This window comes from Balaenoptera physalus (genome assembly GCF_965194825.1).
Source record: "Balaenoptera physalus genome assembly, chromosome: 10".
In the NCBI taxonomy this organism is placed as follows: Eukaryota; Metazoa; Chordata; class Mammalia; order Artiodactyla; family Balaenopteridae; genus Balaenoptera; species Balaenoptera physalus.
In genome coordinates this window covers 68000522-68023666 of record NC_138889.1, presented here as the reverse complement: position 1 = coordinate 68023666, position 23145 = coordinate 68000522, and the positions used below count along the sequence as shown (strand labels likewise).

At 40.2% G+C, this 23145-nt stretch overlaps 2 long non-coding RNA genes across 3 annotated transcripts in view; one reads left to right on the top strand and one right to left on the bottom strand.

The window, feature by feature from the left end:
* LOC309668402 overlaps positions 1–23145 on the bottom strand; it is a 56128-nt gene that overhangs the window by 28266 nt on the left and 4717 nt on the right. Inside the window, exon 2 of the long non-coding RNA XR_014268211.1 lies at positions 36–13846. This is a non-coding gene — a long non-coding RNA (uncharacterized lncRNA). The remainder of the gene's footprint in view (positions 1–35; positions 13847–23145) is intronic.
* Positions 16681–23145, top strand: part of LOC309668397 — a 28641-nt gene continuing 22176 nt past the window's right edge. For both annotated transcript variants that reach the window (XR_014268206.1, XR_014268207.1), the window contains exon 1: positions 16681–16770. This is a non-coding gene — a long non-coding RNA (uncharacterized lncRNA). The remainder of the gene's footprint in view (positions 16771–23145) is intronic.

The following is a 23145-nucleotide window of genomic DNA, read 5'->3' as shown; positions in this document are numbered from 1 at the left end:
TATGATTCGATTTTTAACCCAAGTAAATATATTACTTGTAATAAATACATTTAATTTTAGAAGAGCTGGGGAAAATGTTTATAAGAAGGGTATTGGAAATTCTTTGTTTTGTCAGATATGAAATATATTTTTAAACTACTATTATTTTAAACACTTTTTTTTTTAGCAGATATTCATTTTTAATTTTTATTTATTTATTTATTTATTTTTGGCTGTGTTGGGTCTTCGTTTCTGTGTGAGGACTTTCTCCAGTTGCAGCAAGCGGGGGCCACTCTTCATCGCGGTGCACGGGCCTCTCACTATCGTGGCCTCTCTTGTTGCGGAGCACAGGCTCCAGACGCGCAGGCTCAGTAGCTGTGGCTCACGGGCCTAGCTGCTCCGCGGCATGTGGGATCTTCCCAGACCAGGGCTCGAACCCGTGTCCCCTGCACTGGCAGGCAGATTCTCAACCACTGCGCCACCAGGGAAGCCCTAAACTACTATTATTTTAAACATCACAAAACTATAAAACTGACAAGAGTAATGACAAACATTTAAATTAGTAACTTAAGCTATGATAAAGAAACATTGGAAATTAATAAGGAAATGCCAAATTATTCGACAAATGGCATTGGAAAAAATAACTCTTTGGCAAAAAAAAAAATCATATTCTCACCTGACACCAAATAAATTCCAGATTGTTTAAAATTTTAAATGTGCAAAATAAAACTGTATAGAAACTAGGTTGAAATATTTGAGTAGTTAACTGATCTCCAGATATTGACGGATTTTCAGTTTCAAACGTTAAGTCAACCCCTCATTCCTGGGATAAGCCCCACTAGGTCATGCTATATTATCTTTTTCATATACTGTTGGTTTCAATTTGCTGGAATATTAAGAACTTTTTAATCTGTTCAGAAGCGATATTGATCTTTAGTTTTCTTGTAGTATCTTTGTCTGGTTTTGGTATCAGGATAGTGCCAACCTCCTAAAATGAGTCAGCTAGTGCTCCTCTTCTATTTTTTAAATGAGTTTCATAGAATTAGTATCATTTCATTCTAAATTTATGGTAGAATTTACTCATTAAGCATAAAGTTGTTCATAATATTTTCTTACTGTTTTTTAATATCTACATGATCTATAATGATGTCTCCTCTTTCATTTCTGATGCTGGCAATTTGTATCTCAGTCTGGTTAGAGGTTTATCAATTTTATTGATCTTTTCAAAGAACAAACTTTCAGTTTTATTGACTTTCTTTTATTTTTCTGTGTTCTATGTCATTGGGTACCACTCAATGATTTACTTTCATCTACTTATTTCGTGTTCAATTTGCTCTTCTTTTTCTGCTGGTGAAACCTTAGATCATTGATTTTCAGACCTTTAGACTTTTCTAATAACATTTTTTTCTAATAACATTTAAAGCTAAAGTTTATCTGAAAACACTGCTTTAGCTACCTACCACCAATTTTGACTTGTGTTTTTATTATCATTCAGTTCAAAATAGCTTATAATTTCCCTTCTTTGACATGAGGGTTATTTAGAAGAGTATCATTTAATTTCCAAATATTTGTGAATTTTCCAGTTATCTTTTTGTTATTGATTTCTAAATTAATTCATTTTTAGTCAGAGAATGTACTCTATGTGATTTTAACTCTTTTAAATTTATTGAGACATTTTATGACCCATTATGTGTTCCACCTTTGTGAATGTTCCACATGCACTTGAAAGAAATGTGTGTTCTGTTGTTCTTGGGCATTAAATGTTCTGTAAATGTCAATTAGGTCAAGTTGGTAGATGGTACTCAAGCCTTTATTCGTACTGATTATCTGTGTTCTACCAACTACTGAGAATGGAATGTTGATGTCTCCATCTATAATTGTGGATTTGTCCATTTCTCTGTTCACTTTTGTCTTTTTTTTCCCCCATATATTTTGAAGCTCCAATTGAGCGTATTCACATTTAGAATTATGCCTTCTTGATGAATTGACCCTTTTATCATTAGGAAATGTCTCACATTATCCTTGGTAATATTTCTTGTCCTGAAGTCTACTCTGTTTTATATTAACATAGCTTCTCCAGTGTTCTTACAAGTGTTTACAAGGTATATCTTTTTCTATCGTTTTAATTTTAACCCATCTGTGCCTTTATATTTAAGGTGAGTTTCTGTAGACAGCAAAAAGTTGGGTCTCTGTTTTTAACTGGAATGTCTGGAACATTTGTGTTTAATGTAATTATCTGTACGGTTGGATTTAAATGTATCATCTTATTTGTTTTCTACTTATCCCATTTATTTTTTGTTATTTCTTTATTTTTTTTTTCTTTTACTGACTTCTTTTGGATTACTTGATTGTTTTTTCAGTATGCCATTTTATCGCTACTTATTTGTAGTTTTTGGCTACACTTATTTGGAAGTACTTTCTTTTTGCCTCTTGTTCTGTTTTTAGTGATTGCTTCACATTTTATATACACATATTTATCCTATCACAGTCTACCTTCAAATAATATGCCACTTTATGTATAACATAGACCTTATAACAATATGCTTCTATTTCCCCATCCCATCCCTTGTGCTATTGTGGTCATACATTCTACTTCTATCTATGTTACAAGCACTATGAAACATTGTTATTATTTTTAAACTGTGAATTATCTTGTAATAAAATGTTTAAATGAGAGGAAATTCTTTTGTAAATACTCACATGTTTACCATTTCTTCCACTCTGCTTTCATTCATGTAGCTCCAAGTTTCCACATGGGTCATATTTCTTTAGCCTTAAGAACTTCCTTTAACATTTTTGCAGTACAGGTGATAGTCACAGATTCTCTCAGCTTTTATTTATATGAAAAAGTATTTCTTTTACCTTCATTTTTAACGGATATTCTTCCTGAATAGAGAATTCTAGGTTGACAGAGTTTTCTTTTAGTATTTTAAAGATGTTGTTAGAAACGACGGCTTGTTTTTGTAATCATTCTTGTCTTTGTTCCCCTGTATGTAACGTACCTCTGAGTTCCTCCGGCTGAGTTTAAGTTTTGGAGGGTTTTTTTGTTTTGTTTAGTTTTGTCTTGCTTGTCATTAGCTTTCAGCAATTTGATTATGTTATGCTTTGGTGTGGTTGGCTTTTTATTTTTCCTTCCTGGGATTTGTTGTACCTCTTGGGTCTGTGGATTTATAGTTTTTATTAAATATGAAAACTTTTTCTGCCATTATTTCTTTGCCCCACCCCACCCCAAATTTAGGACTCCAATTATAATACACATATTATACCACCTGTTATTGTTCCATAGGTTATAGAGCCTCTGATCATCTTTTTAGGCCTTTTCCCCCTCTCCTCTGTATTACAGTTTGGATAGTTTCTATTGCTTCTTCTAATTGAGTCTTCATTTCTAAAATGATTTTGTCTGTTATTTCTAATTCTTTAGTTCTGTTATATGATTTCTAAGTTTTTAAAATTCTGACTTATGTTGTTCTTTAATCTCTTCTTTTGAAACAGAATGTTGTATTTTGATCTCCTTTTTGAGCATGGCTCTCTGGCATGCTTTCACTGTCTGTGGGTATAGTACAATGCTGCTTATTGCTTTTCCTCATAGAAATTTGACCTTGATACTTTTCTGTTGATTAATTTATGGGAGTATAGTTTCCCTGAATTTTGTTCAAACAGCTTCTCTAACTTCACAGAGCTCCCTCTTCGGCTGTGTCCATGTAGTGTCAAAAAGTGGCAGTCTGCATTCTAAAATTAAAAGTTTATTTTTTTAAACAGTTTTCCTTCTGAGAGTTCCTGGTTCTTTCCTCCTTCCCCACTGTTATCTCAACCTTCTCTTACTTCCGTTTTTTTTTTAACTCTATCTTATCAATTTTTATTCCACTCCTAGAAGTTTCCCTTAGTGTGGGGCCCTATCTTTAAATGACACCAGGACTAGTCAGTTTCAAGAGTTCAGGTTCAAAGATGCTAGAGTGTCCCTGTTCCTTTAGGTCTTAGCACAAGCTCTCTGTTCTCCTCCATCACTGGAGTGGGCAAACTCCTTCCAGGTTTAGCTCCTGCTCTCAGATTGACCCTCCATGCTTCCATCATGTCTGATATTTTCTCATAATTTCTCAGGTCCATCAATTCCCTGTGGCCTCCCTCTACTTCCTCCCACATAAATGCCCAAACACATTGTGATTGCTGGTGCTTGTATTTTGTTACCTAGTTTTGTTACAAATGTTGACCCTAGGTCTTTAATTTTTTTAACTAGTTGCTCTGTCTGTTTTTTATGTGTTGATTCAAGAAGATTCAAAATCTATGCTATCCTGCTCCTGCCATCTTCTCACAGCTCAAATATGTATCATTTTTAAAATCAGAGCAAGGGTGGGGAACATTAGATATTCTGAAGTACATTTTACATTCCTTTTGGAATTTAACCACGGCAATAGAAACTTAGAATAAATTGGCTGAGACAAGGAAGAACACCCAACACATTTGCACTGATAATGTATGTAGCATCTTGTATACTCCTTTTTTATGAAATAATTTAGTATGTGCTTTTCATGTTTGGTACATAATCTTCATAGTGATCTTTTTAATGCCTTCAGAATATTCCACTGAGTAGAGGTACCAAAATTTACTCAGCCTGGCCCTTATCATTGGACACATGGACTGTTCCCATTTTTCTGCTGCCTCAGATGATGTTATCATAAATACATTTGTGCACTTAGCTTTTTTGTTTTTGTTGAATTATTTCCTATGATAGAATCCCAAGAGTGGGATTACTGGGTCAAGGGTAGGAACATCTCCCTGACTCTGGCAATCTATAATTTGAAAATATGTTTTGAGAATTATTTTTCTCATTATAGGGGAAAGGTTAAGACTCAGTTGTTGATGGTAAGGATCACATAAAGGAAATAGGACAATTTTCCAGGATCAGTGCTATTCTATTCTTTCTCCCAGCTGTCAGTCTTTCCTGTTTATTTTATTCAACTTTCATTTTTCATTGATTTAACCAACATTTATAGAGGGCTTACTATGTGTCAGACACTGTTGTCTCTCACCCACACTAGAGAGAATTCACAAGTATGTGTGGTGCTCTGCTCAATGACTGGAAGAAAGGGGCCCAATCCGGGTATGCCCTGGTCTATACTCTCTACAGCCATGAAGGGTACTGTGGCTCATCCTCAGCTGACCCTTCCTGAATGTCTGAGATTGCTCAAGAAACCCTAGAATCTTTTGCCTAGAGAGCTCTGGTACCAACAATCCATCCTCCCCCATAGGCAGGTTTAGCCCCATTCTAGAGTAGCTTTGAGAAAAGGTTGGACCCAAGCAATTGTAATTGCATTAGCTGATATAGTTGCTGATATAAAATAATCTTGTTATTTTATCCCCCAAAAGCTTGTAAGCTAGGACTAACCCCCAAGGTCTCCTAGTCACAACCTGACAGCTATACTGATTCAGTTCATACCCCTGACTTTCAGCCTCAGTTTCCCTGTCTTTCCATTGCCCCCTGAAAACTGAATTTTGCCCCGAACTCAAGTTTCCATGGCGTGGGTTCTGGTTGTTCTACTGAGTCCCTGTCTACCCTGGCCAGGTTTCCCTCACAGTGGGGCTGGACCCTACTCCACCACTCCCAGACACTGGTTGAGTTTGTGTTCAATGACCTGAGTATTGAAAACCAAGATTCTGCGTGTATCTCTACTTTACACTCCATGGCTGCCCCCGGACGCTTGATGGAGCCCTGCAGTCGCAAGCCCTGACCCACATCTAGCCTGACTTCACCACACCTTCACAGTCCCCGCCAGGACCAGTGGACTCCCAGAACCCATCCCATCTAGTCCCTGTGCTGAGGAGCCTATATAACTCATGTCCAACCCTGTTGAGTTAATAATCATCTTCCCAGCCACAGTGTTTTACAAGAGAGGAACCCAAGGGCCAGAGAGTGAAAGTGACTTTGCAAAAGTCAATAGCAATTCTGTATCAGATCTAGGCCCAGAGCCCAAGGTTCCTCACTCCTAAGAGGAAACGAGTAAGTGGAAGGCCAGAGAAGAAATTTAGGAATAGATTACACAGCAAAAGTCTAATTACAAGTCCTGAGGGCCCCAGGATGGGGAAAGAGAGGCAGCAAAATAGGGGTGTGAAGTCAGGAAAGTAGCTAAATTGACTTTATGTGCAGCCCTAGACCATCAGATCAGATCTAGTTAAATACCTCTTGCATCTCCAGAATGTCCCAGGGATCTGAAGCAGGGTTGGGCCCATAAGTGCAGGTCAGGGGCTCACATACATAGGCCAAGGGAAAAGAAAGGGTAGAAAACTGAGGAAGGACATAGGGGCCAGGAACCAGACAGGGCCTGACACATATAGATGCTCAGGTAGTCCCTCACATCAGCTGGGACCTCCCTGCATCATGACGATTAGGCAATCTTTGCTCAAAATACACACCACCAGGGTCTTTGGAAGTCGAAAGCTTTCTCTAGGATTTCTGTAAATGCTCAGGACACATAGAGTCTCATGTCCTGCTTTCTCAGGGTAACGTTCTTTGAGTACAGTCTTTGTTTAGCACCATATCAATCTAGGCACAAAATTTAGCCCTTTCATGGAAAAAAATTCATATGTACCATACATAAGATTAATATTTGTTTGGGAATTCCCCGGTGGTTCAGTGGTTAGGACTCGGCGTTTTCACTGCCATGGCCCAGGTTCAATCCCTGGTTGGGGAAGTAAGATCCTGCAAGCCATGTGGCGTGGCCCAAAAATTAATATTTGCTTCAGATGTTGAGGGGGAGTCACAGGGAGGGAGTCCCATCACTTACTGTACAACAGACCGCCTAGGAGTCCTCGTTGCACATTCCTGCTGTCCTCAGGCCCTGCAGCCACCCCCTGATGATGGTTTTCTCTATTAGCTCCAATATCACAGCTTCCCACACTGCACCCACCCTCACATACTCCTCTGGTTTCTCTGTCTTCCTTCTCCCTTCTCTGTCCTCTGCTCTTTCCTCTTCCTGCCATCTCTCCAAAGTCAGAAACAAATTCCCTTCCCTGTCTCACCCAGAGAGGCTGGCGTAGGAGGTGGGTTGGGGCATATTCTTGCACACCCACTGTTTCTTCACCAAATTCTTTTCTCAAACAAAGTTACTTCCCTCCCATAGAGGAATTCAAGTGCCAGATGTTAAAGTAATTCAAATTTTTTTCCACCTCAATATACATGTGTAAACAAGAAGTATGCAGAACTCTTCTGACGCATAGTTCATGCCTGACCAAGCACTATGATTGTCCTGTTCAAAATGGACTGATAAGAAAGTTTAGAACGTCCTGTCTGATTCAGGAGTGTGCCCGTGGTCATGAAAGCTCAGCTGAATCCCAGAACTGAGCCTGGGAAAATTGGATTTGTCTTGTGCCCCTTGTGAAGACAGTTTACAAACTGCTGATACAGAAAAGACACCAAGAGTGAGGTGCTACTTTTTTTAAATGAGCCAAAAAGTAAGTAGTGCCTATGACACTTTCATAGAATTGTTCAAGGTTTTTCAATCCTGCCTGGACTCTTAGTATATTCTCAGGTTGCAAACTTTGTGTTGAAATGTGATATCAATCTAGTTGCAAAAAAATGTGCAACAATATCTCATATGATCAAACCAGGTGACCAGGTAAGCAATAAAGCTTCAAGATATGTGGTTTGTTCTAGTTACTACCTAGTGGTGTAAAACAACAACCAATTTATTATTCTCAAGGATTATATGGGTCAGGAATTCAGAAAGGGCAGAGCAAGGACAGTTTGTATTTGTTCCACAATGTCTGGAACTTCAGTTGGGAAGTCTGAAAGGCTGGAAGGTTACTCAATGACTAGGTATTAGAATTATCTGAAGGCTCTTTCACTCATGTCTGTAACACTAGAACATCTACATGTGGCCTCTCCATCTGGGATTTCTCATAGCATGGTGGTTAGGTTTTATGGTAAGAGGTCCTAAGGTGACCCCCAATGATCCCTACCTCCTGGTATTCACAACCTTGTGTAATCTCATCCCCTTGAGTAACTTGCTTCTAACCAACAAAATATGGTACATTGATGGAATATTCCATCCGTGATTAAGTTACAAAAGATTGAGAATCAGATTCTCTCTCTCTTGCTGGCTTTGATGAAGCAAGCTGCCATGTTGAAGAGGCCCACATGGCAAGGAATTGAGGGTTATCCTGGCCAACAGCCAGTGAGGAATTAAAGACTTCAATCTGATAATCCTCAAAGAACTGAATCCTGCCAACAACCATATAAATGACCTTGGAGGTGGATCCTTCCCCACTTGCACCTTCAGATGAGACCCCAGCCCTGGTTGAAACCTTGACTGTAGCCTTGGGAGCTACAGCAGAGGAGCAAGCCAAGTTGTGGTCAAATTCCTTACTCAGAGAAACAGAGATATTAAATGTGTGTTGTTTTAAACTGCTAAGTTTGGGGGTGATTTTTTACACAGCAACAGGTATCTAATATATGTTCCAGGACTGAGCAGCCCACAAGAACGAGGCAGAAATTGTATCACTTTTTATGACCTGGGCTCAGTCACATAACATTACTTCCCCACAAAGTCACAAGCCTGTCCAGATTCAAGAAGATGGAACATAGATCCCGTCTCTCAAAAGGAGGAATGTCAAAGTATCATCATGGGAACAGCATGGGGGAGGAGAGATGGTACTGTGGCCACCTCTGGAGAACACAGCCTGCCACATGACTCTTTGGCCTTGTCCCATAGCAGGGCTTGAAGTGCTCATGTGTAAATTTTAAGAAAGATTTATTTTTTGGTGCTATCTTGAAATGGAGGTTTTGTTTGTGCTCCTCCTGAAATATCTCCTCTGCTTTTAAGAAATGCCTAAACAATATCTCAGCATGTCACAAGATGAATGGGAATTGGCCCTCCTGCAACCAGAGAGACCTCAGAATCATAATTTCCAAGAATGTGACCAACTATCTGAAGTACAAGCTTCTCTCCCCTTAAGAATGACTCCTAATGAATTACAACATTGCCCTGGCTACATGTTCTGAAACATTCCAGCATTGCCCCATACTCCATGCCAGCTGAACAGAATCAGGACAGTGAAGGAGGAGAATGCAGTGGGGAGAACCAATGGACACTCAAGCCAGGCTGACTCCACTGGTGCTTCCACACCCCACAGACTCAAAGAACTGCTGAGCAAGAAGGCAGCTTAGAAGTCGATCAGCTCAACTTACACTAGTAATGATAGTAGTGCAGTTAATAAAACCTGACTGTAACAGCAAGTCCTTTACCACAGGATGACGTAGATTTTAGTATCCTGATGTAACTCAAACATGTCAAATTTTCAGTTTGTAAACTCATGCTTCTGCTTAATACCCCGGTCACTGTAGCTTAAGCCCCATCCCACTTGTCTTCAAGAAATCCAAGCTTTTACCAAGTTCCCCTGGGAATGCCTATGTGGCTCACCCATTTCTCCTGTACTTTCCACCTCTCCTGTACTTTGCCTAGCCCCACAGGGAGGATCCTGGGTCTGAACACCTGCCTCCCTCAAGATACAACTTTCCTAAGCCCAGTCACTGCTCTGCCCCAGCATAAGCTACACAGACCCTTCCCCTATTTTCTCATTGTGATAACACAGACTCAGAGAGAAGAGAATTACAACAGAGAGAAACTTAAAACCCAATATATTTGCTCCAATTTCCCAGGCTCCACACTGGACTTCTATACCCTACTGCTCTACTGCTGCCATGGGGCAAGGGCCAGCCTGCTTCCCACAACGGTGATACTCTTCATTCCCCAACTCCTTACGATCCAGATAAAAGAAGTGGTTATTTCCCCACACTCCAATCCAAGGCCCAGCTCCTTTGTCTTTATTTCCTGCTTTAGGATTGATCTTATTCCAGGAGGCCAGAGAATTTAAGTGTCCATTTCAGGTAAAACTCCAACTTCTAAATGATGTTAGAAAAAGCATTCTGACCATAGAATACCATGTATATGATACTACAGGCTAGACAATCTTGAGCCCCATAAAACCCAGTTACGTTTTTTTTCACATTCTCTCCTCTGACAAGAGTTTATGACCAGGGTGATACAGCCTTCCAGGCATCTTCAATATCTGAGCAACTGAGTTTCTACTATTTACTAGCTGAAAATGGCTCATCCATTTTCTAAAAGCAATAATAAACAGGCAGATGGCAGTCTAAATAGATACTGAGGAAATAAACACTGCTCCAAAAGAAACCCTTTGGAGAGATTAACTCTGTCTAATATAATGAAAATGTTTGACACAATTTTACTAACCATTTTAGGTTATTGGAGCCACAGAATATCAGACCCTCCCCATTCCAGAGTAAGATCTTTGCTCTACATTTGCTTGGCCCATAGGATGCACTTCCTAGACTTTTCCTCTTTAGGAGACAAAACTGCTTGCGAATTTTAAATCACAGTTCTTTTTCAATCTCAACTTATAGGGGCAGGACAGGAATAAAGATGCAGACATAGAGAATGGATTTGAGGACACGGGGAGGGGGAAAGGTAAGCTGAGACGAAGTGAGAGAGTGGCATGGACTTATATACACTACCAAATGTAAAATAGATAGCTAGTGGGAAGCAGCCGTATAGCACAGGGAGATCAGCTCGGTGCTTTGTGACCACCTAGAAGGGTGGGATAGGGAGGGTGGGAGGGAGACACAAGAGGATGGAGATATGGGGATATGTGTATATGTATAGCTGATTCACTTTGTTATAAAGCAGAAACTAACACACCATTGTAAAGCAATTATACTCCAATAAAGATGTTAAAAAAAACAAAAATCCAAAAATCTTTGGGTCCACTCTCAGTGAATTTCACCTTGTTGCACCAACTTTATGGACGGAGGAAACTGAGGTTTCATGAAATCCAATAACTTGCCTGAATGACACCATTAGAAAGTGGGAGAGCTGAAATTTAGAACACTAACAGCCCTAGGTGCACTGGGGCTTGCCACTATACCAGGCCACACTTGGTCTGAAAGGAAATGGTACGTATCACAAAAACATGCTGTGTGAAGACCAGCCAAGCATGCAACAAATGGGTCCCATTCAGCTTGGGATTACGGGCAGAACAAACAATAGAGCAGGTTTCAAAACGAACTTCCGTTTCCAGGATGAGAAGGAAACAGAGGGACATGAGCTCTTAGGAGACACCTGCAGAGAGCAGGGACTCAAGCCAGAGAAAGGGCGTAAAGAGCCTGAAAACAGAGGCTGAAAAGAGGACGCTACATTCATTCTTCCACCCCACAGATTTTCACCAAATGAGTCCTTTGTGCCTGATTTTGTGCTAAGCCACAGGCACATAACAATGAACAAGTCAGAGTTCCTGCCCTCCTACACAGTCTGGTAGAAGGGGCAAACAAGTAAATATAGAACCTGCATCCCGCTGATTCAAATGAAAGGGACATCCTGATTAAAATATCTATGGCAACTCTGAGACTATTTGTGCCCAAGGACAGCAGGAGCCTGAATGGGTTGTCATTTCCTTTGTCTCCCAACTCCGTTGTACCTGGAGTAGAATCCCTGGGGCCAGCTCTGGCTGGGCACCCAACGGGATCCCTCTAGACCTCTGGGCGGCTCAGCCTCCTTGTAAGCGTTTTACCCTGGAATGGTCTGGACTTTGAGGTACAATGCGTGACTATGACCACTGTCAACAGGCAATGACACAAAGCAACTGTAGTTTTTGGCAACAGCCAGTTGAGCAAATGCTTAATTCAAAAGCCTCTTATAGTTTTTGTGAAAACAAATTACATCACTTGCTTACCCAGGAGTGTCCCAACCAGGCTAAAGAGTGTTTTCTTTTGGGAGTGGGCATGCGGGAACTCTGCATAGAGTGAAGTGGCACAAAAGTCTCCATATCTCAGAGATTTGTCATGCCCTCAAGCAGAGCCCTTGGAAAACCCTCTTGGCAGGGAGGCAGACATTCTGAGAAGTCTCTGCATGCCAAGCCCTGTGCTGTGTTCAGGGAGATGCAGGAGGTCAGCTGAGGTCAATAGGGAAATAGACTTTTACTGAGAGACTTCCATGGGCCAGCTGCTGGGCCAGAGTGTTCACGTACCTTATCTCATTCAATCATAACACGTGTGTGCTCAGCTCCAAACATCACCCTGGACCCAGCTCAAGGCCAATACTTAACAAATCCACCTCTAAAGCAGTGGTTAGTGATACAGTGTTCACCACAGATTCCATGGGGACAGAGACAGCACATTTGCATTGCAGACCACTAGTAAATCTTAACGCAACACCTGCATTTGTCCTCTCCCTCCTCTCCTCCCCAGTCTCTGTAATTTTCCTGTAACAGGATTCTTCCTCTCTCCCTCTCTCTCTCTCCTTATATACACAGCTTCTTAAAAGTCCCCTCCATCTCTCTCCCTGTGACTTGCCTAACCCCATACACAGAAGCCTAATAGTTAGCCAAAAAGCAAGAATATCATATTCCCCAAGCAGGACCCTTGTGAGTGTCACTTTGTCTCATTCATTTAACAAATAGTTATCAAGCGCCCAGCACTGCTTTGGGTCCAGGGGATTAGCAGTGAACATGATAGACAAAAATATCTGCCCTCATATAGTTTCCATAATCTTATAGCAACACATTTTTATGTATAAGAAAACTGAGGTTCAAGGTCAGTTGATCCCACAGAGTCAGACACCTGGAGCCCAGGGACAAAATCCAGCCCAGAAAAAGTAGCTCTCAGGACCTATGCAGGGTCTCAGGTGCCCAGGCAGCACCCTGGGGCTTGTGGTGAGACTGGGTGCCTAGAGCCTGGAGAACTAGGTATGGGTGTCATGTTACAAGAACAGCACTTGGAAACAAGTAAGTTTGGGTTCAAGTTCCAGCTCCACTACCTACTTGGACTAGTTAGTTAATCTTCTTTAAGTCTCCTTATTCCCATCTGTAAAATGGGGATACAAATTAAACTTACCTCATAGACTGTGATACACACACACACACACACACACACACACACACACACGGTATCTAGCACATAGTAAGCTCTATAAATATTAGTTATTGTTTATTTATTTATTCACTTACTTTTGTTATTATTATTAGGGCGAACAATGGGCTACATCGTAGTAGACCCTCACACCTTGTCAGCCCAGCATCCTTCTTTTTCTTCTGGGAACAGACTTTCTCACAATCACCTCCCCACACGTTCCTAACCTTCTGACCAACCAACTCTCCCCCTGAGGTTTTCATGGAAGCCATCGTGTTAGTACAATATGATCCCTCCCTCAGACATTGAACAAAGCCGGACTAATCAGAATTCTTCCCCAGGAAGTTTGCAACCGGAACAGGAAAGAGGTATCAGTCTCCCTCCAGGGAGGTGAACCTATCACTCCTAGCAGCCATGTTTTCAGCCACATGGACTGAGGAGCAGAAAGGATCAGTCTGTAATGAGAACATGGAATGAAACTGATGTGCAGACAGAAGCAGAAATGAGATATGGGGAGCTGTTCCAGCATTTGAGAGCCTGGTTCCACTTTTTTCTTGAGGACCAACTGAGATCTTGTCTTTGAGTTCCAGGAGACAATTTTCTAAGTAAATTCCTTGTTTTTCTCAAGCTGCTTGGATGTGGGATTCTATTCTTTGCCATTAATAAGAACCCTAATTAAATACAGGTCTAATCCAGCAGACTTGGCCTTGATAATGGGTAACACAAGCCTCTTAAAGTCTTCTATCTAGGAAAATCCAATTTCCCCTTAATAGTCAGGTCAAATATCCCCAGCCAGTTTAGTAACCCCCTTCTTTTCCTGTTGATTCATTGGCATGAGGAGTTTGAAGTGGCCACGTGGTAGTCTTCACTTCCAGTTTAATGGTACCATTGAGGTGTTCCCTGAAGGAAACCTTCCTCCCTTGGGAAATAAGACTTCTAGACCAGCAGAGCCTAAAATGATAAAAATAGAAAGCAAAAATTTCACTAGTGGACCACTAAATATGATAGTAAGAGGAACCTCTCCCACTTTCACAGCTTGATTCCTGGACCCATAAAAACTGGCTATAGGAGAAATAGCAACATAAATTGGTCACTAATTTAGAGCATATATACATCCTGGAAGACATTGCCCCAGCTCTGCAAGATGTTTCCACCCAGCTGGCACTGTAATTAAGCCTTCAAAAGATCATACCACCACTTTATCAGGGCAGCTCCTTCAAGGTGATGGGCAATGTTGCAAGACCAGTGAATTCCATGAATGTGAGCCCATTGCCACACTTCATTTGCAGTGAGTTCCCTGGTCAGAAGCAATGCTTTGTGAAATACCATGTGAATAACACAATCTATAAATCCCTGGATAGTGGTTTTGGTAGAAACACTGTGAATAGGGAAGGCAAATCTGTAGCCAGAGTAAGTGTCTGTTTCACTGAGAGCAAAGTTCGGTCCCTTCCATGATGGAAGTGATATTTTGTAATCAACCTTCTACCACGTGTGGCTGGTGCTCCCAGGGAATGGTGCCATAATGAATGCTCAGTGTTGGTCTCTGCTGTTAGCAGGTTGAACGTTCGTCAGTGGTGATTGGAAATCCATGTTGCTCAGTCCATGAATAACCTTCATGGACCACTTTGTTTGGTTTCCACTGGACTAAGACAGGAGTGGCTGAGGAAAGAAGCTAACAGATGTCCACAGGCATGTCATCTCATCCACCTTCTTATTAAGATCCTCTTCTGATGAGGTTTCTGTTTGGTAAGCATTCATATGGGACAAAATATCTTAGCACTATGTTCATATTCAGAGAGTTCTAGCCACAGACCTCTTTCTCAGACCTTGTCATCAATTCTCCAATCATGATCCTTCTAAGTTTTGACCATCTAAGCAAACCATTAGCCCCGGAGTCAATATAAATCCATACTTTTGCCCACTGGGAGAATTTTCCTTCACTCCTACCTTTGGAAGCCATCCATCATGGCAGGCCTACAGTGTGGCAACCATCCACTTTTGGATAGCACCAGCATATTGTACAGACCCATCTTTAAAGCAGGCTTGGAATTTTTCCTTGTCAGGCAACTTGTCATAGGAAACTCCCCAAGAAGCCACAGATTTGGGATGAGAGGGAAAAGGCAATGTGATAAGAACACGGGCCATAGGCATCTGTGCCATTTTCTTATACAACTTATTTGTGCCTTCAGAACTTGCTTGAGCCTGATCTCATACATACCATTTCTGTTTAATGATGGAATGCTGCTGTGAATGCCCAATTTTACGGCCTGGAGGGTCAGACAACATTCAGTTCATGATGGGCAACTTAGGTTGCATGGTAACTTGACTTGTGGTCAAGCATTCAGTCTCTACCAAGGCCCACTTACAACCTAGAAACTGTTTCTCCAGAGAATAGTTGTCTTCAGAAAATGGTAAGCTTTGCTCCAGAATCTTAATAGTCTGGGCTATGATTCACCTACAAGAGACTGCTAAAGTGTCCCTACCTGCCACAGGCACTTCAAGCACAACTGGATGCTGTGTTATACAGCCCAGGTGGTAGAGTGGTTTGCATGGCAGTCTAGATCTGAGGCAGAGTCTTCTCTTGTTTGGGGTCCCACTCCAAATTGGCAGCTTTTTGAGTTTCTCAGTAAATTAGTGAGAGTTGCATGTCCAAATGAGTTACATGTTGCCTCCAAAACCTAAAGAGACCCAAGAGGTATTGTACCTCTTCCTTAGTGGTGGAAGGGACCAGATACAGCAACTTTTTCTTTACTTTGGTAAAGATAACTCACTGTGCTCCAGATCACTGGACCTCTAGAAATTTTACCAAGATGGCAAGCCCCTGGGTTTTTGTGGTGTTTATTTCCCACCCTGTGGTTGAATCTGTGTTTCCAGTGTATCTAGAGTAGTTGCTACTTCCTGCTTACCAGGAAGCAGGATAGCATCAGCATGATGTCATCCATCTGATGAACCGGGATGATTCAGAATGGAAAGGCAATCAAGTTTCCTTGGAACAAAATTATGACATAGGGCTGGAGAGTTGATACATCCCTGAAGTAGGATAGTGAAGAGATATTGTTGGTCCTGCCAACTAAAGGCAAACTGCTTCTGATGGGCTTTCTTAACAAGTATAAAGAAAAAAGCATTCAGATTAACAGCTGCATACTAAGTGTGTTAAATTTTTCCAGCAATGAAACTACATCTGTAACCAACACCTGATTAGATTTACAATAATTCACTGTCATTCTTCAAGATGCATCTGTCATAAAGCTGGTATTATTATACACATTTACAGATGAAAAGATAAAACCACAAAGATGTTCATACGCTATTAAGGTGAACAGCCTAGATTTGAATGCAGCATCTATTAAGCTTTATCATTATCCTATCACAGTCTTTATACCATGATTGCTCCCATTTGGGGCATGCAATCACCTTTGATCTAAGTCCTGTAAAGACCTACCAAACCCTGCAGAGACTATGAGAGAATTAGTTATCAGAAAAGAAATGCTGTTCCCAGAAGACTTAGAGGAAGTGCCTGATAGAGGTACTGATTACACAGTAGTTACTGATTACACAAACCTTGTCTTTATCAAGGTTTATCTGTGTCTCCCTGTAGTAGGTGTTATAGATAAGTAAACAGATAATTACAGTGCAGTGTGGTTAAGTGCGATGATAAGAACAAGTTCTGTAGAACAAGTAGGAGGTGCCCTTGTGGAGTGTGGGAGTCAAGAGACGTTTTCTGAGAGGACACGATACTTGAACTGAGACGGATCAGAAGGAGTTAGGCAGACAAAGTGAGTCAGGGCAAAGGCTGGGACAAGGAGAAGAAACTAGTAGATGGGGCAGCAAACGCCAAGGCCCTGAGATGACAGCGAACACAGTGGACTCATTCAGTAAGTCTGGACCTTAGAACGTAAAGGAGGGAAGGACAAGAGATGAGTCTGGGGGAATTCCCTGGCCGTCCAGTGGTTAGGACTCTGTGCTTTCACCGCTGAGTGGGTGGGTTCAATCCCGGGCTGGGGAACTAAGATCCAGCGGTGGCCAAAAAAAAAAAGAGAGACGAGGCTGGAAGGCCAAGCAACGGCCAGATCATGACAGAACTTATAAGCTTTGTTAAAGAGTTTATATTTTATCCTGAGGATGATAGGGAGTCATTGAAGAGTTTTAAGCAGAGAGATAGCATGACTGTTTTATGTTTTAGAGGTATTATTAAAGCTACAGAGTGAAGACAGGAGAATGGGAAGCTACTGCAGTAGTTGCCAGAGAAGACAATGGCCTAAACTAGGAGGTAGCAAGGAGGATGGAGAGAAGTGGGTTGACTAGAGACACAGTTGATAGACTGTTTGACGGATGTGAAAGGGAGGAGTTGGGGATTACATTCACCAATTAGGAGGGTTTGTGAGAATTATGGTGCCATTCTCTGCAATAGGGAATACAGTTTAGGGGATAAAATGTTATGGAACATCCAAGTGGTAATGTCTGAAAGGCCATAGGAGTCTGGAGCATATGCAAAACAAATTTAGACTGAGCCTCAAATATGGGAACCATTCAGCATGTGGTGATAACTAGAGCTCAGGAAGAATGTGTAGAGTGAGACCATAAGAGGAAAATGAAATATTAATGGTGAAATCCCAACGGGAAATTCAGTAGAAATTGTCGGGGGGAGGAATCCATGCCAACTGAAGGTCTGGGAAAAAAATTCCACAGAAAGGGAATTCACCTTCGAGCATAGGTATTCAGGATTAAGTGTTCAGAGTATCACAGCTAACCATAATAGTTAATATTTATTGGACATTTACTATGTACTAGGCATATTTCTAATTGTTTTACATTTATTATCTCTTTTAATCCTCACAATAATATCACTATTTTATAGATGAGAAAACTGAGGCATAGAGATTTAGTAATATGCCCCAAGGCACATAAGATATTATTGACATATAACATTATATTTATTTCAGGTGTACAACATAATGATTTGATATTTGTATATATTGTGAAATGATCTCCTCAATAAGTCTAGTTAACATCCATCACCATACATAGTTACAAAAATTTTTTTTCTTGTGATCAGAATTTTTAAGATCTACTCTCTTAGCAACTTTCAAATATACTGTACAGTATTATTAACCATAGTCATCATGCTGTACATTACATCCCCATGACATTTATTTTATAGCTGGAAGTTTGTACTTTTTAACCCCCTTAGCCCACTTCGCCCATTTCGCTCACACCAACCCTGCCTCTGGCAACCACTAATCTGTCCTCTGTACTCATGAGGGTGTGGGTTTTTTTGGATGCCATGTATAAGTAAAAGCATATGTGGCATTTGTTTTTCTCTGACTTATTTCACTAAGCATAATGCCTTCAAAATCCATCCATGTTGTCACAAATGGCAAGATTTCATTCCTTCTTATTGGTGAATAATATTCCATTGTACATATATCCTACATTTTCTTTATCCATTCATCCATCCAAAGGACTGTTTTCATTCCTTTGGATAAGTACCCAGAAGTGGAACTCATATGGTATTCTATTTTTAATTGGTTCCACAGAGGCTGCACCAATTTACATTCCCACCAACAGTGCACAAGGGTTCCCTTTTCTCCACATTCTCACTGAAACTTGTTGTTTCTAGTCTGCAGAGTTGGCATTTGAACCCATGCTTTCTCATTCTAGAACTTGTAATGCAATGCCTCCTCCCGTGAGAAAAAAATTACTGTTTATTTTACAAGTCACATTGTAAAGTCTCAACATTTAATACTCTGTGGCACAGGAGTCCTCACTCTGAAGCTAGGTCTTTTCAACAGAGGAATATTTTTATATACATTCTTTAGATATGCTATCAATTGTAGCAGAACTGCTGAAAATGTTATCATGTGCCAATTTCAACCTCTCCTGGTTCTCAAAGTGATTTGCACCTTAAAAACATAAACCAAAAAAGATGATGGTTCTTCAAAAGACCTGACCCTCACAACTGAAACTTGAGGCAAGAACTCAAAGACGGTTTTAGTACACAAAACATAAGGATTGCCTTACATTGATGCCCAGCGACATCATGGTCAACATTTTCTATGTCTCATAGTTAAATGATTAATCATGGTCGAAAAGTTATACGCAATTTTTAAACACCTGAAGTAGAAGATTAGACTGTATCAATGAAATATGTTTTTCTAGAAGGGGGAAGTAGTTTGGATGCTAAAATATTGACATCCCGCAGATGTTCTAATGGTTTATGCAGATAGAAAGTTAATTGACATTAGTACTGTCCTGATTTTCCCAGGCTCTCTGGCAATGTCACTTCTCAGGCCCCACTTGAACAGCCTCTAGAGGATTTTTATAATAAAAAACTAATATACATTGGTACATGCAGACAGGAAATTTTGAAAGTGGCACAGCACCATGAGGATTGTGTTTCCCCTAGGGACAGTAGTAGCGATGGAGCTGATTGGAGATGGGGGAATTTATATGCTTCTATTATTTAAATATAGTTTTGACACATGTATTGTAACAATAGCATCCACCTGTGAATAACAACAACAAAACAAAAACAAAAAACAATGGCTTAAAAAAACACTGGTTCTCAAACTTGGCTACACATTGGAATCCCCTGGGGAATTTTAAATATTACAGAATCTTAGGTCCCATCACCGGAAATTCCCATTCAACTGGTGTTATAAAGGGTCATGTAAACATTGGGTGAGTTAAGCCTCCACAGGTGATTCTAATGGGCAGCTAAGTTTGAGAGTCAGTTTACTGGTGTAAAGAAGTAACAGCACTTTTTTCACATAACACAAAATCCAGAAGTGGGTGGACCAGAACCAGCCCAGCTGCTAAAGGATGTCATGATGAAATCAGGCTTCACCATTCTCAGTTTACACTTCTCATTCTCTTCGTAACAAAAGGGCTGCTGTCTCCAGGCATTGTATCTAAGCTCCAGGCTACGAGAAGTCAGAAGGGCAAAAAGCTTCTCCTCACATATCTTTGCCTTTCTATTCAGAAATGGAACCCCACTGCAAGGACTTCTGGGAACTCCTCATGAACCCAGATTGTATTTCGTGGCCACCTCCAGTTTTAATGAGATCTTGGAATTTATGTATTTTGCTTTCCAGCCTCTACAGTAGAAGAAAGGAGAAAGTGGTTTCAATGGTTATTAAGTGAACCAATCTACAGCATCTGCAAAGCATGGCTGTACCACTTTTGTAACTTTTATAAAATGTAAATATAGTAGTACAAAGACAGTAAATATAGTGGCATAATGACATACCTGGGAGCACTTTCATCATAACCTGACCTGTCCACCGCTCTATTTTCCGCTTATATAACTCTGTCTAAACCCCAAACCTCTCTGCTACTTTTTCTGAGGCTATATTAATTAGTTAATATAGCAGCCTTTTCAAGTCCCAAAGTCTCATTCCGGTAGAAAAGAAGCAGTCATTAGCCTAAGCCTGGTGAGTGGAATGACCACAAAATCCTCCCCAAAGTCCTGGCCTCCTTTTGCCTGATAGTCTCCAAAATAAATTTCATTTCTCTACTGACCTGAAGTTCACATTAAACTATTTGCTGCCAAGGGTTTGAATTACTGCAGATATGTCCCTTGGGTTTATCCCAGTTGAATTAATAATCAGCGCCCCCGCCATAATCTCTTGTTTGGCAGTTGCTCTTATTCCACACAACCTCCCTCCTGAACTCAAGACTCATGATGTCCATCGCCTGCTGGACAAGAACATCTTGATGTCCCACAAGCAAATCAAACTTGGTATGTCATCGTGATCTCATGATGCCCCCCCTGCCCAAGCTCCTGCATTCCCCTTCTCAGTGAATGGGCAAGTCTAGTGATAAAATCGTTCAGACTACAAAGTCTCAGAACTGTGCCCAAATCCTCTCTTTTCTTTATTTCGTACATCCAATCAGTTAAATCCTTTCAGTTGCACCACATATATGCTCTCTGACCTGTCCCTTCTCCTCTAATTCAGGCCCAATTCCTCTTCTACCTGGATTATATAGCAAAAATCACTCAAATGTCCTGAGGGTAGCAAACCTTGCACCTTCAAGAAATGGAAACAAAAGCCAGTGGGGTTGAAGCATTAAGAGCAAAGAGGAGAGTGTCCGGAGATGAGGTCAGAAAGGCAGGCTGGGTCCAGATCCCATAGGGCTGTTAAGTCATATTAAAGAGTATGATTTTTTTCTTCCAGTTTTTTTGAGATATAATTGACATACAGCATTGTATAAGTTTTAGGGTGCACAGCATAAAGATTTGAAGTACATACACCATGAAATGATTACCACAACAAGTTCAGTAAACATCTATCATTTCATATGAAAAGAAAAGAAAAAGAAAAAATATTTTTCCCTTGGGGTGAGAACTTTTAGGATTTACTTTCTTAACTTTCAGATGTAACATACAGCTGTGTTAATCATATTTATCATGTTGTACAATACATCCTTAGTATTTATTTATCTTATAACTGGAGGTTTGTAACTTTTGACCACCTTCATTCAATTCCCCCTCCCCCATCCCCCCCACCTCTGGTAACCATGAATCTGATCTCTTTTTCTATGAGTTTTGTTTGTTTGTTTTTGTAGTATAATTGACCTATAACACTATGTTAGTTACTGGTGCATGACATAGTGACTCCATATTTCTGTACATTACAAACTGTTCACCGTGATAAGTCTAGTTACCGTCTGTCACCATACAAAGATATCGTATTATTATTGACTATATTCCCCACACTGCACATTTTATCCCCATGACTCATTTATTTTATAACTAGAAGTTTGTATCTCTTAATTTCCCCGTCTATTTCTTTCCTTCCTCCACTCCCCTCCCATCTGGCAACCACCTGTTTGTTCTCTGAATCTGTGACTCTGCTTCTGTTTTGTTATGTTTGTTCATTTGTTTCGTTTTTCAGATTCCACATATAATTGAAATCATACAGTATTTGTCTTTCTCTAGATTTTCTAATTCAATAATTGTGATGGTATATTACTCAGCCATAAAAAAGAATGAAATAATGCCATTTGTAGCAACATGGATGGACCTAGAGAATATCATACTAAGTGAAGTAAGTCAGACAAAGACAAATATCGCATGATATCACTTACATGTGTAATCTTTAAAAAATGTTACAAATGAACTCGTTTACAAAACAGAAATAGACTCACAGACATTGAAAACAAACTTACGGTTACCTAAGGGGAAAGGGGGGGAGGATAAATTAGGAGTTTGAGACTAACAGATACATACTACTATATATAAAATAAGCAACAAGGACCTACTGTATAACATAGGGAACTATATTCAATATCTTATAATAACCTATAATGGAAAAGAATCTGTAAAAGAATATATAACTGAATCACTTTGCTGTACACCTGAAAATAACACAACACTGTAAATCAACTGTACATTAATTTAAAAAATTAAAATTGAAATAATAATAATTGTGATGGTAAGCCATTGCAAGGCTTGCCAATGGAATGGCGCCAACTTAATATACTCCATCTAACTCACCCTTCACACTGGCCCCAAATCACTCTTGTAAAACATAGGTCAAATTATACTGAAAAATCCATAGTACCCAGAATTCCAGTGTAATCATGAGAGAAACAACAGTCAGATTCCAATTGAAAAGCATCCTACAATATTCCTGACCAATACTCCTCAAATTGTCAATGTTACCGAAAAGAAGAAAGCCTGAGAAACTGTCACAGACAAGAGGAGCCTAAGGAAGCATGACAATTAAATGTAATGTGGTGTTCTGGATGGGATCCTGGAACAGAAAAAGGACATTAAGTAAAAAGTAAGGAAACCTGAATAAACTATGAACTTTATTAATAATAATGTGTCAATATAAGATTCATCAATTGTAACAAATGTCACTATGATATTATAAGATGTTAGTAATAGAAGAAACTGTGGGGCTATGTGGGAACTCTCTGTACTATCTGCTCTGTTTTTCTGCACATCTGCAATGTTCTAAAAATTAGTGTGTCAATTTAAAAGGAAAAAAACCTCTGCAGTAATTGCCTAGTTCCTTAAGGACAAAGGCTAAGCTTGGAAGTACAACATGTACTTAGGGCATTTTCCCAAGCTAATTTTTTGTACTCCCTGCACCCCCAAATTATACCACAGCTGCACTGAGCATTTAACTTTTCCTCGGACATTCCAGGTCCTTTGAAAATGCCTCTAAGGCTTTGCACATGCTGTTCCCTCTCCCTGGAATGCTATACTCTGCCCTCCTCAGTTTAGCTAATTCTACACT